This window comes from Muntiacus reevesi, chromosome 6 (genome assembly GCF_963930625.1).
Source record: "Muntiacus reevesi chromosome 6, mMunRee1.1, whole genome shotgun sequence".
In the NCBI taxonomy this organism is placed as follows: domain Eukaryota; kingdom Metazoa; phylum Chordata; class Mammalia; order Artiodactyla; family Cervidae; genus Muntiacus; species Muntiacus reevesi.
In genome coordinates this window covers 29627313-29645278 of record NC_089254.1, presented here as the reverse complement: position 1 = coordinate 29645278, position 17966 = coordinate 29627313, and the positions used below count along the sequence as shown (strand labels likewise).

The window sequence follows — 17966 nt, the reverse complement described above, 5'->3', positions numbered from 1 at the left end:
AGGAGAGTATCTAGTAAGAACAGAAGAGGCCCCAGGGTGAAGCCCCGAGGACATCCAGTGTTAGGGAAAGGAGAAGCTTGGAAAAAGAAGGAGAGCCTAGGAGGGAAATGCTAGCAGTGTGGTGGCATTAAAATCAAGAGAGGATAATGTTGGAGAAGGAAATGGCAACCCCCTCCAGTATGCTTGCCTGGGAATTCCAATGGATAGAGGAGTCTGACAGACGAGAATCCATGGGGTTGCAAGGGCTGAACATGGCTTAGCAACTGTACCACCACCACCACATCTATTTGTTATATGGGGTGAAAGCCGGAGGTTTTTGAACTGGAAGCTTCCTGAAATTTGTATCTCCCTGCAGTTCCCATAACTATAATGTAATAAGAGGATGCTCTTTGGTAAAAAAAAAAAAAAAAAAAAAAATTGGAGAGAGGAGAATGTTTTGCAAAGAAAGTGGTTGCTAACAGTGTCAAATGATGCTGAGATATTGAGTAAAATAAGACTGAAAAATCTCTATTGGATTTGGCAACATGGAGTTCATTAAGGACCTTGAGAAGAACAGTGTGGGAGGTAAAGGAGTGGACAGAGCCAGTTTACAGTAGAATTAATTGTGAGTAGGAAGTGAAAGAGTGGATACCATATGGACAGAAATCTCCCAAGAAGTGTGACTATGAGGGGACATGAGGAGATTAAACAATACAGAAGGGAACTGTATTGGGCACCTCTTTTGTGTCACTTCAAATCTTGGCTCCATTTTTTACCCCAGCCACTGCCTTGGTAAGCTCTAAGCAGAGTCAGTCTGTTTCCCATAGGTTTTACTTGACAGTGCTTTGCCTTGGGCCCCTCCTACGCTGGAGCTTCTTTACTTTCTGGCTGGGAACTCCTGAGGGAAACTTTTTGGTTTTCATGCCTGTATAACCCAGAATCCACAGGAGATAATATGCCAGGATTGACCAGCAGGTAATGGGAGCTGATGGATAAATGCCTTTATTCCCTTTTTCCCCTTGGGTGGATGACTTTGAGACATATTTCATAAGTCTATGGAGAAGGACCCATGAGGCTGAACATCAGGTACCTTTAAAAGTGGTTTAAAGAAAGCAGGCATCTATGTATTACCTTTCCTTCTTCCCATGTTTTGCCCCTCTGTCCCCAACCCTGAGATCACTCCTAGATAAACCACCTACCTGTATGCAAGCTCTCAACTCATACTAGAGCCCAATGGGGGAGAATCTGGTAGAAAAGGAAACAGTGAAGATACAGAAGAGTGAAGAGATAACTAATGGAGCAAGGCCCCTGAGGAAGCAAAAGGAGATGGGACCCAGAGTGCTGTGGAGAAACTGACTTTTTCAAGGAGAAAAGGCATTTCTTCTATTGTGAGACAGGAGAGCACATGAAGATAAATATGGGGCATGTCTGTTTGCAGTTTGGAGATTGTGTTGATGAGAGAGTTCTGTTTGTATGAGTTAGGGTTGAATTAGAGACATAGACCCAGTAGAAGGTGGGTATATATAGAGAGAGACTGATGGGTTGCAAGGAATTGACTTGTATGATTGTAGGGTAGCTCCAAAATCTGTAGGGCAGACTGTGAGGAAGGGCACAGTGGCTGAATTTCTTCCTAATCAGGAAAGCGTCAGGTCTGTTCTTAGGACCTTCCCACTGATTAGAATCAGGCCGACCCAAAATGTCTGGGATAACTTCCCTCACTAAAAGTCAACTGATTATGGATGTCGAGTGTATTTACTAAATACCTTTACAGCATTACCTAGATTACTGTTTGACAGTTGAGGGCTGCAGCCTAGCCAAGTGGACGCATCAAAAGACCATCACATGAAACTGGAGCCTGTTCTACGGAGTGAAGTAAGTCAGAAAGAAAAACACCAATACAATATATTAACACATATGTATGGAATTTAGAAAGATGGTAACGACAACCCCATATGCAAGACAGCAAAAGAGACACAGATGTAAAGAACAGACTTTTGGACTCTGTGGGAGAAGGGGAAGGTGGGATGATTTGAGAGAATAGCACTGAACCATGTATATTATCAATTGTGAAATAGATGACCAGTCCGGGTTCGATGAGTGAAACAGGGCCCTCAAAGCAGGTGCCCTGGGACGACCCAGAGGGATGGGATGGGGAGGGAGGTGGGAGGAGGGTTTGGGACGGGGAGGGGACACATGTACACCCGTGGCTAATTCATGTCAATATATGGCAAAAACTACCACAGTATTGTAGAGTAATTAGCCTCCAATTAAAATAAATAAATTAATTAAAAACAAAGCAAAAGAGACATCACGCTATCTTTTTCTACCTCTAAAGCTGTGCTATCTAACAGAAGATTTTGCATTGATGGAAATATGTTATTTCTGCATCATCCAATAAAACAACTACTGGCCACATATGGCTATTGAACTATTGAACACAATGCTTAGTGTAATTGAGGAACTAAAGTTTGAATAGTATTTAATTTTAATTAATTAAAATTTAAATACCCTATGTGTCTATTGGCATCAAGTTCTAGAGTATAAGGCAGGGTTATCTGTTGAGAATATTATTACTAGCTAAAAGTAACAAATTGGTTGATCAAAACTGGCCCCCCAAACCATCAGATTCTCATTTGCCCTTCAGTCTATACAGTGGGAATTTTTCAGTCATAGCTGTCATCTCTGATGTTGACCTTGCAGTTTGCTGGTATCACAGTTTGCAAATATTAACAGTAAACATGAGATTGTGATTCTAGCTGAGCAGCTCACCATGCAAAGTAGGTGTGCATTCCAGCATGGAGCAACCAACAGTTCGTTTCCTGTATGTGCAGAGGTTCTTCCAGATGGCAAACTTGTTATAAACAGCAGCCGTCCTGTACTGCATCATGTTTTCTGATTCATGGATTGTGTTATCTTATCAGCACACTAAGGACACACATGGTAGGAGAAATAGGAAGCACGCACCCCATATTCCCAAACACAATGCAATAAAACTCAAACCTAGCACTAACAACACAACTACTTATGTTTGGAAATATAAAAACATTATTCTAAATAATTCTTGAATCAAAAGGAACCAAAAGCTGAAACTAAAATGTATTTAAATAAGCTGATAGACAAACTACACTAAAATACTTCTCTTAGATAGCTTTAAAATAACTTTTCAGAAAACAGGATAAAATATAAACATAACTACATATTTAATTTCTGGAGGCTAGAAGGAGAGCATTAACATTAACCCAAAGAAAACAGAATATAGTAATAAAGACAAAAATAAAATTAAAATGTTTACTTGATAATTTAAAGCTATAGTTTATTATTTCAATACACATAGTTCTAGAAATTTTAACATTAAAATAAGAGTACACAAATAGTTTTAGGAAGTGAACTTGTTAGTCACTCAGTCTTGTCCAACTCTTTGTGACCCCATGGACTATAGCCTGCCACGCTGTTCTGTCCATGGAATTCTCCAGGCAAGAATACTGGAGTGGGTTGCCATTCCCTTTTCCAGGGAATCTTCCCGACCCAGGGATCGAACCTGAGTTTCTTGCATTGCAGTTGGATTCTTTACTGCCTGAGACATATGAAAATATTTGTATGTTTATAAATAATAATAACAAGTACTTGACAGCTTTCTATATATCAAGCACTGTTGTTGAAATATACTATGATTAAATAAACTGTTCATACAATTGATAGAATACTATGCAACTATTAAATTATAAAATGTTATTCTGCATATAGGACATTGAAGGTTGTCCATGACATACCAACAGTGAAAAAGCTAAGTTGCAAAATCAGATGAACATATGATCTCATTTAAAAAAATTATATCTACTAGTATGTATATTGAGGGGCTTCCCAGATCGCTCAGTGGTAAAGAATCCTTCTGCAATGCAGGAGACTCGGGTTTGATCCCTGGGTTGGGACCATCCCTTGGAGAAGGGAATCGCTACCCACTCCAGTGTTTTTGCTTGGAAAATCCCATGGACAGAGGAGCCTGGCGGGCTACAGTTCATGGAGTCACAAAGAGTCAGACACAGCTGAGCAACTAAGCAATAAATGTGTATCAATATCAATATTTTAAAATCCAAAATAAGACTGGGGATGGAATTGAATCAGAGAAGAGAACTTCTGCATTCTTTTTTTTTTTTTTGCTTTTAATTTTTTTTTTTCCAATGATCTTGTTTAATAAGTACAGGGATGATACTTTTAAAACCACTAAATGTGTTAAACATAGCATCAGTTACTGAGTGAGAGACTGAGGGCTGAACACTTTTCACTTAGCAGGTGTGGAAAGCAGGTTTTGCTACAACAATTTCCCTTCTGCTCTATGCTAGTCATCACCCACTCTTCAATAAGCTCTGCTTTGCCATGTGCCTGGCATATTTTTGTGGTGGTGTTCTGAACTGATGACTCTTCATAGTGGCACATGTTACACCAGAAAGGAAATATATGGTTTCCAGGATACCAGAAGGTGTCAAGGTGAAATGTGCAAGGACCACAGGTCAGAGACCACAGCTGAGGAAGACCTTATGGTGGCTGCACGGGAGGGACTGAGGCCTTGTCCACCAGGGCACGGGCGTGAGGGGAGGCGGGTGTTAAAAGCCAGGGTTACTCCCCTGCAGAGTGTCTTGCCCAGCCCCTCTCACGTGGCACCCAGATATCTTTTATATTATAATTTAGTCAGCATGGTTTAATTTTTCTCTATGCTGATTTCATGTCTGTCTCTTGCTTCTGGGATGTTCACTGTATTCATTACATTTCTGTTGAGAATTGTCTAAGATGTCCTGATATAATGACTTGTAATTTTTTCAGACCAGCAGTGGCAGCATTTGAAATTACTAGCAAGCTGTTCCTCCACAGTTGGGAACATATATTATTATTTACTTTCTCTCTGACTGATAGACTTACAGAAGAATTTTGAACTTAAAAGGAACTGTAGAAATTAAGTTAAACAAAATTTGTGAAGATCCTATTATGCTCCAGGTCTTACTTTCTATGCCTTAGAGCTTACCTTCTGTAGCAATGGCATTCCAACTTCCATGTGAATAAGGATTACCTGTAGAGTTTGTTAAACACAGACTCCTGGGTCCTACCAGAGTTTCTGACCCAGTAGGTCTGGGGAGGGACCCCAGGATTTGCATTTCTAACAGGTTCCTCTGTGCTGCTGCTGCTGTTTTAGAAAATCATTGCTCTAGAGTGGCACTGTGCAATAGAAACTTAATGCCAGCCACAAATGCAAGCTACATACATAATTTTAAGTTTTCTGGAATCTGTATTAAGAAAGTAAAAGGAAACAGGTGGGATCAATTTTAATCACATTATTTGACCTAATCCACAATCTTATCATCTCAACATGTAGCCAATATTATAAGTTATTAAAGACATACTTTACTTTTGGGGGGATGGGATGCCGAATTAAGTCTTCAAATTCTGATGTGCATTTTGTCCTCACAGCACATCTCATTTGGAACCAGCCACATTTCTAGTGCTCAGTAGCCCCACACTGGACAATATGTGTGTGCTTGCTTCAGTCCTGTCTGACTCTTTGTCCCCCCATGGACTGTATCCCACAGGCTCCTCTGTCCATGGGATTCTCCAGGCAAGAATACTGGAGTGGGTGGCCATGCCCTCCTCCAGGGGATCTTCCTGACCCAGGGATCAAACCGCATGTCTTATGTCTCCTTCTTTGCTAGGTGGGTTCTTTACCATTAGCGCCACCTGGGAAGCCCCTTGTTGGACAGTATGGTTCATAGTAACTAGTGCATCTTAACCATTTTTTCTTCCCCAGTATACCTGAGAGATGGGCATCCCTGGTGGCTCAGTGGTAAAGAATTTGCCTGCAAATTGAGACCCAGGTTCAATCCATGGGTCAGGAAGAACCCCTGGAAGAGGGCATGGCAACCCACTCCACTACTCTTCCCTAGAGAATCTCATGGACAGGGGAGCCTGACAGGCTGTAGTCCGTGGGGCTGCACAGAATCGGACATGGCTGAAGTGACCAAGCAGCAGCAGCATACCTGAGGGATATGATGAATTTCCAGCGATAACAGTAACTCATTAAGGCTACATTTTTTGGAAAAGATATGAACAGGCCACTCTTCATCCATTTGTATTAGGGGCTCATTGAGCTAGAGCAGGTGTAACATACTTAACCAGATGAAAATTTTTATAGTCTTGGCAGAAAAGCCAGTTCCATGTATAGTACAATGTCCTGTCCATATTAACCTAATGTCTGAATCCTCTGGATTTATAGGCGACATTGGGGTAGGAGAAGGGGAGCAGAAAGAACTGTTTCACAGTGACTCAAAGGAAACTAGGAATCAACAGCATTTGGGGTGGGAAGGGACTCTCTAATAGAGTGACTTCCAAGTCCTCAGTAAGGAGAAGTCACGTGTTTTTTCTGCATCTTGCAGAATGGTGCTCACCTTCAATATGCTAGAGGCTGCAGCCCCCCAGCTATGCAGGAACAGTGATGCCTAGCAGACGGGGGAAAATGCAGAGCAGGGGGGTGGCTTGGAAGAAGTGTCCTTGTTCAGTGAGTACATGTGAAGCATGATGGGAGCTTCTAGAAACACAGGCAAAATGGAACTTAAAATGGGAGGCTGAGGTCCATATAAGCATGTGGGACAGAGCCCCCAGCAGCACCTGGTTGATTATTGTTAGGGTGACCTCATTACATGGATAAATTGTGTAGGGATTCAGATGATTAGCCAGGGATCTCAGGGTAAGCTACATAGACCAAATCAAGCTTGCACCAAGCTAGGTCTGGTGACTTTGGTTGTGTAAAGTTGGAGGAATTGGGTGATGGGGCAACGGGAGAGTGTGATTTGTTTTCAGGAGAGGAAGCAACTTGAAAAAAGGTCCAAGTGGGCAAGAAGCATTTTGGCAGAAGCCATGTCTGCCTAAAGGAAGATAGGGAGAGCTACAGCTGCAAAAGATGGACAGAAGCTGACCATGTTGGGCCTGGAATTTAAGGCTTAGAGCTTTGGACTTTGCTTCATAGGATATGGGGAACCCTTGAGAGTTTTTTTTAGCATGGCGATGTTATGATTATATTGTTTATTATAGAGAAAATAATTTAGCAGATGAACGTAGAATAAAATGTTTTGAGAAAAGACTAGAAGCTAAGACCAGATTTGCTGCCCTTAGTAAGGGTGAGTTGCTACCTGGACATGGAGTGAGGGTTGGGAGTAGAGGTAAAGGAAAGATGAGAGCTGGCAAGAGTGGAACTAATAGCACTTCTGGAGGATGGTTGCAGAGGTAGGAAAGAAGGAAAGGAAAAGTGTGAAAGACAAATGTTGACAAGGGGCTGGTACTCAGGGAAGCAATGAAGGAAAGGAGAGAGACTAGGGAGAAAGGAGAGCGAAAAGGGAGACAGAAAGAGAGCGAGAGACAGACAGACAGACTCCTCTTCCCTCTCAGAAGAGAGGGAAGAAAGACACAGATAATACCAAGGTTTTGAAGCCAGTAGCTGGTACAGTCAGGGGTGAGAACTTTAACAGAAATAGGGAACCACTCAGAAAAATCTGGTTACTTCAGTTTACTTTAATCCAGGTCTTGGAATCATCACCTCATTAGGACTGTGCATTGAAACTGAAGGCCAATGGCTAAGTTTGTTCTGATTGTGACCCTTCTCTGGTACTTACTGGGAGAACTGTGGGCAGCACAACAAGTGTCCTTGATGAGACAGTCCTACTATTAAATGGTAAACTATCCCTGTTGCTAGGAGACATATTGCACCATCTTCTGCTGAAGAAGAGAGATGCCTAACTTCTAATCAGGTCAGCTATTGTTCAGAAAAGGCTTCTAATTCAACCCAAGACAGATTTCGCTCAATTTTAGATTGTTTTTGGAGAGACAGCAGTTTCCTGATTCCCTTCTCAGCCCTTGCCAGGGCAGCAACATCCACAGCCATCCCAGGTGCATCTCTGCCTGTGTCGCAGATGCAGCTGTGGAAGCAGCTGGTCCACTTGTTCAATGCTCTCAGCCTCACATATCACCATACTACTCCCAAGAGATAGAGTCAAAGCCTGAATTTAGAGAAATGGCTAGAAATCACCTGCAGGGGAAAATCCAGGCCTTTCTTTCACATTGTTGAGAGAGAGAGGAAGGGAAGGAGGAGAGAGAGGAGAGAGAAAGTACCCTGTGGTAAAATGAATAGGAAAAAAGAAATTTCCACTTATGCTTTATCTATGGCTCACATTTTGACCATTTCATAATCATTCTTTGGTATGCTTTGTGGAAGAGACATATTAAGGCATTTGAAAAACTCATTTACCACCCTGGCATTCTCTTGATAAGAAATTTACCCTTTTGTTTCCCCCAGAAAAAATATAACAACTCTGGACTGTTGACAAACATTCCCTTTTGGTGTCCCAACTCCTCCTGAAGCCAAAATGAGGTAACCAAAATTTTCTAAGTAGATATGTAATTGCCCTAATTTGCATATTATTTGCATGACTAGGGATGCAGGGATTTTTCTCCTCCTTCTGTGGGAGAAACCCAACCGCAGGACCTTCTTGGATTTCAACTTGTATCTAATTTCCTGCCTTAGACGCACAGTGCTAAGAGGATTTTCCCGGACATTTAATCTGACCCCTACCTACCCCACCCCCCATGATCTCTCATTCTTCCTATTATAAGCAAATTAAAATACTCAAACTTCATCCTGCACCATAGCAGGAAATCTGTTCTCTTCCAGAGTATTCCAAAAGATTCTGGAAAGTGATTTCTTACTGAGTAGCAACAGCTTCCGAAGGCTTCTGCTTCTCTCTCCTGGCTTTGCTCTAAGAATACAATTTCTCCTTCATTTCCTAAGGAACTGCTAACACAATCTAAACTGCATGTTTAATCAGTTTACTAAAGATGAAGATAATAAAGAGAATTACAAAGCACAAAACAAAAACGTAAAGCTCTCAAATATCACAGTCCTATTCAGCTATGCCGTTTCATAAGTCCTTCTTTACCTTTCTTCCTTGGGTTCTGGCTTGTTGCTAATTGTTTCACTCACATCTTTGCTTTTCTCTCCAAATCCCAAGCTACTAAATTGCAGTGGAAAATAAAAATCCATTAATTAAGGCAACTAACAAAAATCTAACGCTTCTCCATATACTTATCCACAACTTTTGGCTTAAAGAAAAGTACTTTTTCTTTTTTAAGATGATTTTCACCTCCTTTTGTTTTTTTAAAACAGGTTTCCACATTTCAAGTTAGTGTAGGCCTTACCACAGACAATCAAAAATTCCTTTAAAGTCTTTCTTTAGAAAGAGATGCGGATATGCTCAGTCTCTTCAGTCATGTCTGGCTCTTTGTGACCCCATGGACTGTAACCTGCCAGGCTCCTCTGTCCATGGAATTCTCCAGGCAAGAATACTGGAGTGGGTTGCCATGCTCTCTTCCAGGGGATCTTCCCAACCCAGGTACCGAACCTGTGTCTCTTGCATCTCCTGCATTGGCGGGCAGATTCTTTACCCCTGAGGCTCTGGGGAAGCCCTGAAAAAGAGGTATTACCCTCTAAATGTGTATCAACAACTCCCACCTCGCAACAACCACAGTCAGTAGGCAGATTTTTGTTCTCCAAACAGAACCATTCTGAAATATATACTTCTCTGCTGTCCTCAATAACCTTATTTCTATTCAGTGGAACAGACGGAAAAAAAGAATGCCTATCTCTGGAATTAGAGAATCTGTGAAGGAAAAAACAGCCAACAAAGAAGTTAATTATAAATATTATTCAAACTCTTTAAACTATGTGAAGGAAGATGATGTAATAGAAAAACTACGTGCTTGGGGTTCTGGCAGATGACAGACCTGCATTCAAATCCAAGTCTATGAACCATTTGCTCTGTGTTCTTGGGCAAGTTACTAACTTTTGTAAAATAGCAGTAAACATGCCTGCAACATGGATTGTTGTGAAAATTGAGAAAATATATGAAGCACCTGGCATCTAATAAGGGGCTCAGGAAATATTCCTTCTTGTCCCACTCCTTAGACTAGTAAACTGCTATTGTTAGTCAATATATTAACTGGTGCCTTAAATGCCTTGGGCTTATTAACCAATGAAATAAACTGCTCCATTAATCAGTTTAGAAGCCAAACCCAGTCAGGCTCTCATCTATTCTCCACTCTTTCTGTTCTTTTACTCTCTTTCCCATCCTGCCTCTGCTCTTTCTCCTCTCCACCCCTTTTCTCCTCACTCTCATTTGCTTCTTGCTGTGTAATGGGAAACTGTCTATTGTATGGTGCCAAAATAGAGTTAAGTGCTTATTCTAATTACTGAATAACATCTTATATTCCTTTTTTTTCTTAACTCAAGTAAAGTTATCTTTAAAGTTGTCTGAGAAGCATAGAGTATAAATTGGCTCTAAGTGTGCTCAGTTGCTCAGTTGTGTCTGACTGCTCGTGACCCCATAGACTATAGATTACCAGGTCCTCTGACCATGGGATTTCCCAAGTAGGAATACTGAAGTGGGTTGCCATTTCCTACTCCAGGGGATCGTCCGAACCCAGGGATTGAACCCAAGTCTCTTGTGTCTCCTGCATTGGCAGGCTGATTGTTTACCACGCAATCTCCTGGGAAGAACCACCTGATCTCAGGTGATTTGGGGAGGTGGGGATGGAAGATTCTGGTCCTCAGTAACAAAGAGATTCCTTACCCTGGTTTCAACCACTTTGCTTCTTATTTTATTATTATATGCTCAGTAGTTACACATCTGCAGATATTGTACAATGAACAAACAGGAAATCATAATTTCTCTGCCATCATCCATCCAGGTGTTGAAAACCTAGGAGTCATCCTTGACACCTCACTTTCTTTCCTACCCCACAGCCTTTTGGCTCTACCTCCAAGATAGATTCTGTGTCCACTCACTTTCCCTCATGTCCAGGCCACTACTCTAGTTTCCTGGACTTCTCAAAAAGCCTCTTAATAATTGCTTTGTGCATTCCTGCCAGCCCCCCAGAAGTCTCCAGACTAAGGAGAATGTGCAGACCAGCCAGAATAGGGTTGGTTTAGCAAATAAAAACACAGAACACCCAAATAAAAAGTTATTTAAGATTATCAAGTACTTTTCAGTTGTATAAAATGTTATTAAATTATTTTTATACTGAAAAATTATTCATTGTTTACCTGAAACTCAAATTTAACTGGGTATCCTGTATTTCTTTTTGGCAATCCTAAATTATAATCATTTCTTTAAAAATGTAGATGATGAGATGGAATGAAAATAACAGAGTGTGAAAGTGATAATTATTTACAGAATTACAGGGATTAGAAATATCTGATGGCTAGCCTGTTGATTAAGAACTCTCTCTCCCAAATATTTTTTAGCCATATATACTATGTATTATACTCTATAAATGAGAGCTGTGGTCAATCTAGAGAGATGAATCTCCTCAAGAATTCTTACCTACTAGATTTTCAACAGTAAAACAGCCCAAGAACCCTGCACATAGGCACATTCACATAGGTGCATTATGTGCATTTTTTAGAAATAAATTCTATTTTGGAATATTTTAGATGCAAAAAAGTTACAAAGATAGTACAGAGAATTCTGGAATATCCTTCGCCTAATTTCCCCCAGTGCTAACATTTTGCATAATCATGATACTTTTGTCATAAGTTGCTTTCACTAGCATCCTTTTTCTGTCCCTAGATACAACACAGGACCCTATGTTGTGTTTAGTTGTCATGTCTTCGTAAACTCCTCTAGTCTGTGCTAGGTTCTTAATCTTTTCTTGTTGTTCCATGACCTTGATAGTTGTGAAGAATATCAGTAGATGGTTTTAACAAAAATTTCCCTCTCCACTTCTGGATAAACACCTGGTTTAGAATCACAGAGATGGAAGGGGGAAAGCATAGAGGTTTAGCGTTAGGACATCTGAGTTCTGATCCTGCATTATATAATTCCTTCAGCACTGGGAGTCTCACTTTCTTTATCTGTTTTAAAGTGGGCGTAGTGTTACCTTTCTCCTTGGGCTTTATAAAGTTTAAATGAGATAATGTTCAGGAAAGAGATTCACGATGAAGCATCACATGTATGATCATCAAAGGGAAATTTATATTTCTAATGTCTGAGTTTTCCTATCCTGCAGATTTGTATAAGGTGGAGATGGAAACCAATAACATTCTATTCCAGGAATTTTTTAATAAAATTCTCAGAAGGCTCTCCAAAAGAAAAAAATGAAAACATAAATCAGATCGTACCAATCCACCAATGATGTTCCACTGTTTTCTAAATAAAGGCCAAAACTCTTTGCCAAGGTTTTTCTAGACTGACATTATCTATGCCTCTGGCCTCAGCCCTGCTCACTCTGCTCATCGAGCTGGCCCTCTTCCTGTTCTTACATCCAGTCAAGCCCACTGAATCTGCCATATCCTTTGCCTGGAATTCTCTTCCTTAGACTGTTACCTGGCTGGCTCCTTCTTTCAGTCAGAGCTTGACTCATGTTCTACTCTTTAGTGGACCTTCACTGTCCTCTCAATCTAAAGCACACGCTCCATCAATCCCTGTCACATCATTTGGTATTTATTTATTTATTTGACTGCATCAGGTCTTAGTTACTGCATGTGGGATCTAGTTTCCTGACCGGGGATCAAACCCAGGGCTCTCCTGCATTGGGAGTGTGGGGTCTTGGCCACTCGACAACAGGGAAGTCCCATATCATTTGGTTTTATTTTCTTCATACCACACACCCCATTCTGAGATTCTCTTGCCTGTTATCTGTCTCCTTCACTGAGCTGCATGAAGTCCGGGAATTTGTCCAGCCTTTTTCCTGTTTCATTCCCAGCAGCTAGAATAAATTCCCAGCTGATAGGTAGGTCCTCAATAAATAGTTGTTGAACAAATGACTCTATCACTCTAGCTAAACAAAGAGATAGGTCCATCCAGCTTGGTAACACTGCTCTGTCCATCCATGTCACCAGTTCAGTTGGCGCCTCTATGAAGACAGGCAGGCACCGTGGCCCAGAGAAGATGAGAGAAACTGCATTACTGCTTGTTGAGTTATATTCTGTACTTAGTTGATTCAGCCTGCACTTACAGGCTATGAACAAAATTTCCATGATCCATCTTTAGGTGAAAAAAGCATGTTGCAAAATGGTATATGTAGTCTGACCCTTGTAATACTCATACAGAATAAATATTTGTTGAATAAATCATGTTTTTTCAAAAACATGTCTGTATACAAATGTCTGGAAAATGGCCTGAAAAAATAAACAACCAAATGTAAAAAACAGTAAGTATTCTTGGGAATGAGATTGAGTAATACTTTTTTCCTTTGTATTTTTAAAATTTTTATATCATGAGAACAAAATTATAATCATTTCTATAGTAAAAAATAGCAATAAAATGATTTACATTTTTACAAGAAGAAAAAGGATTTACCTATAAGAAAATTGATATTTGAAATGAAGTACTTGAAACGATATGAACAGATGGTTGACAGAAAAGGAGCTACAAATGACTTTCAAATATATGAAGATATGCTCGTTCTCAAAGAGACATGAATTAAAACTACTCCAAGAAGTTTTTTTCACCTATTTGACAGAAATCCCACAGCTCAATTATACAATCTGAATGAAAGCTTGATAATACATTGATTGTGGTTTATTGATCTTTTAGTCTTTTCTTACATCTCCAGGGCATTGCCCAAATGGTTATTTCATTGCTACTTTTTCGTTTAAATCTAGAGAAGTGGTTCCCAAATGCTGTGTTTTAGAATCACTTGGTGGGCATTTAGAAGTCCTGGTGCGCTCGTGAAAAGATGTTTGGCATCACTAATTATTAGAGAAATGCAAATCAAAACTACAGTGAGGTACCACCTCACACCAGTCAGAATGGCCATGTTTAAGTAACAAATGCTGGAGAAGGTGTGGAGAAAGGGGAACCCTCCTACACTGCTGGTGGGAATGTAAGTTAGTGTAGCCACTATGGAAAACAGTGTGGAGGTTCCTCAGAAAACTGAAAACAGAATTACCATATGATCTAGCAATCCCACTCCTGTGCATATATCTGGACAAAACTCTAATTCAAAATGATACATACACCCCTATGTTCACAGCAGCTCTATTCACAATATTCAAGACATGGAAACAATCTAAATGTTCATTGACAGATGAATAGTTAAAAAAGACGTGGTACATTTATACAATAGAATACTTCTCAGCCACAAAAAAAGATGAAATAATGCCATTTGCAACAACATGGATGCAACTGGAGATTACCATACTAAGTGAAGTAAGTCAGAAAGACAAATACCATATGATATCACTTATATGTGGAATCTAAAATATGGCACATATGAGCATATCTACAAAACAGAAATAGACTCAGACATAGAGAACAGACTTGTGGTTGCCAAGGGGAAAAGCGGTGGGGGAAGGAAAGAGTAGGAGTGTGGGATTAGCAGGTTAGCTATTATATATAGGATGGATAAACAAGATCCTACTCTATAGCACAGGGAACTATATTCAATATCCTGTGCTAAACCATAATGGAAAAGAATATGAAAAAAAAAAAGAATGTGTATATGTGTATAACTGTGTCACTTTGTTGTATAGCAGAGATTGGCACAACATTATAAATCAACTATACTTCAATAAAAAATTTAAAAAGAAGTCACAGTGCCCAGGTGCAACCCATACCAACTAAATCAGTGTTTGGGGGAGTGGAAACCAGGCATAAATATTTTTTTGAAGATCTTCAGAAGATTTCAATGTCCAGCAAAGTTTGGAACCAATGGTACAGTGTTTCTAGTCTGTGCTCTCTCTTAAAGAAGCCCTCGGTATTGAGCAGCAAGACCACTTGCATTGACAATTTACAGCCGTCTCTGTTAACATGACAGCTATTCTTTCCAGGAAATTCTTGTCAGGGAAGAAAGAATAATAACTTTGCTATTTGTTTTTGTCTGAGCAAAATAGTTTGTTCATCTAGTCAAAGAGCTCTCTTCTCAGAACAAGAGACTATTTACCTGGACAAACAGTTCACTTGTCAAACAGCTGTGTACTTACCCAAGACTTGACCTTCACCTTGCTGCATCCACCAGTACTAAACTATCATGTCATGAATTTTGCCCAGTCTCAATCAGATTCCCCCCTAGAACTACCTTAAACCACTTGAACCCAGACCCCCTAGACCCTGTAAATATGTTTTCCTTGGCATTGCTTGATTAGCAGGTTTTTCTGTGGACTTCCCTGGTGGCTCAGACGGTAAAGGATCTGCCTACAATGCGGGTTTGATCCCTGGGTCAGGAAGATCGCCTGGAGAAGGTAATGGCAACCCACTCCAGTACTCTTGCCTGGAAAACCCCGTGGATGGAGGAGCCTGGTAGGCTACAGTCCACAGGGTCGCAAAGAGTCAGACATGACTGAGTGACTTCACTTCACTTCACTTCTGTGGTCTTCAGAGAACTTGACTTCTGATAGCATAACTTCACTGCCCTTTATCTTCACCTGCATTTCATTTCTGTGGGCTAGGAGGAAGAGCTTCCTGACCTCATTCATGTAAATCCCACCTTTTCCTATAAACTCCAACACCCCAATCATTCTCTCTTTTGGAACCTTCCCCTCTTTCTAGGAAAACCACTCCTGTGTTCCTTTACTCACACACTTGCAATACTTCTGACACCAGAAGTGGGGATTTTCTACACAGCAAACAATTCTCTGCAATACCAGTTGTGCTGTGCTGTGCGTAGTTGCTCAGTTGTGTCTGACTCTTTGCAGCCCCATAGGCTGAGCCCACCAGGCTCCTCTGTCCATGGGGATTCTCCAGGCAAGAATACTGGAGTGGGTTGCCATGCCCCCCTCCAGGGGATCTTCCCAACCCAGGGATCAAACCCAGGTCTCCTGCATTGCAGGCAGATTCTTTACCATCTGAGCCACCAGGGAAACCCAAGAATATTGGAATGGGTTAGCCTAATCCTTCTCCAGGGGAACTTCCCAACTCAGGAATCGAGCCGAGATCTCCTGCATTGTAGGCGGATTCTTTACCAGCTGAACCACGAGGGAAGTCCAAGAATACTGGAGTAGGTTAGCCTAACCCTTCTCCAGGGGAACTTTCCAACCCAAGAATTGAACCAGGGTCTCCTGCATTGCAGGAGGATTCTTTACCACCTGAGCTACCCGGGAGGCCTCAGTTGGGTATCCTATAATTCAGTTCTGATGCTATCTACCTGTGAGCATCTCAGTTCCACAAGGGATCCCTCACTTCAGACACCGGTCACAAGTCCTAGATGGTCACCTATCTATCATCTGACCAACAAGCTATAAACCAAGTTTCTAATTACCCCCTACTTGGATTCAGTAATTTGCTAGAAAAGAAAAAGAAATTCAGGGGAACACTTATGTCTACCAGTTTATTATAAAGGACATAATAAAGGATCCAGGTGAACAGCCAAATGAAGAGATACCTGGGGCGAGCTTTGTAGGAAGGGGCAAACCACTCTGCAGGCATTTCCTGACCAGGAAGTTCTCTGAAGCCCACAATTCTGGGATTGTTCTGGAGGCTTCATCACATAGGCAGGATCAATTCTCCAGTCTCCTGTCCCTCTCCCCTTCCTGGAGGATAGAGGGTGGGTGGAAAATTCCAAGTTTCTCCTCACTGCTTGGTCTTTCTGATGACCAGCCCCCAACCTGAAGCTACTCAGGAGTCCACCAAGAATTGCCTCAGGAACAAAAGTCATTCCTAGCACCCAGGAAATTCCAAGTGATTGAGGAACTCTGTGTCAAAAACTGGGGTCAAAGACCAATTAGTAGAACAAAGGATGTTCCTAGTGTTCTTACCACTTAGGAAATGCCAAGGATTTTAGAAATTTTGTGCCAGGAACCAGGGGCAGAGACAAACATACATACATATATATGTTTGTATATAATTATTTTCACAACTTCTCTCCTGACTCTTTCTTCCTGTCATCTGGTTTGCTAATATTTGCCCAAGTGAAAAAATAATCATTTGACCTTGGTACCTCTTCTCACAATTATTTTCTGTCCATATCCTTGAATGCATGAGCTATCACCACAGTATCACCTTCCTGGGCAGCTATGCCTCTCCTAGTTTTCTTCGCCTGACTCACCACACAGCTGAAACTTTTTCTCACATATCTTACTAATGACCTCTTTATTGCAACATCTAATGGTCTTTCATCATAGTTCCTTTTGATGACCCCACTGGATATGACACTTACTTCATCTCTCCCTCTCCCTGTTGTTGCTGATTTTTTTTTTTTTTTTTTTTTTGCTTTCATGACATGTCACTTTCTCCGTGTTACCACCTCACTTTCCTTCACTCACTTTCTCTCTCTCCCCCTTTTAGTTCTTCTTCCTCGCTCAAATTACCATCTGTGAGTATCCTCCAACACTCCAGTCAATTCACATGCCATCTCTGAAGGAAGAAACTCTTGTGACTTCAATCCTCACCTTCAAGAACAACTTCTACATCAGTAATTCAAGCACGGGATAGAGCAGGTGCTTCACAAACACCCTTGAATTAATTATCCGGTAGCTGATGAAGATGAGCATATCATTTTCAGGGAATGTCTCATACATAGTACCAGCTGGAATTGGCAGCAGGCTTTGCATCTGGACTGAGCAAGGCTGTGTGCTCAGCACTGGATGTGTCACATGAAGCAGACTGTTCCAGTAGCTCTGTTGTGTCTTGACCTCGTGACTCCATTCTCATGATTATCAATCCATCCCAGCTGCACTGCCTACAGGACACCAGCCTAAGGTCTTTGGCCAGCCCTCAACATACTTGAGATGGAATTTACAAAAGGAAAATTGAGAAACGCCCTCTTGAGGATGAGGTCTCAGAGTAGCAAGTCTTCACTCTCCCTCTCCGTTGGGCTACAGGGGGAAATCCGTGTGATTTTTCTGGTGTAACGGGGACATGGTAACTATCTTGACCTCTTGTAACTCTATCATAGGCACTGAATTAGAGGTGGAAGAGGGTATGTTCATGAGTTATCCCTGAATTAGCTCTGGAGAC

General features: G+C 41.1%; 1 protein-coding gene across 1 annotated transcript in view; it reads left to right on the top strand.

The window, feature by feature from the left end:
• Positions 1–17966, top strand: part of TOMM7 (translocase of outer mitochondrial membrane 7) — a 240656-nt gene that overhangs the window by 175069 nt on the left and 47621 nt on the right. Inside the window, exon 5 of the mRNA XM_065938987.1 lies at positions 8312–8386. The gene's annotated coding sequence lies outside the window, so the exon portion shown is untranslated. The remainder of the gene's footprint in view (positions 1–8311; positions 8387–17966) is intronic.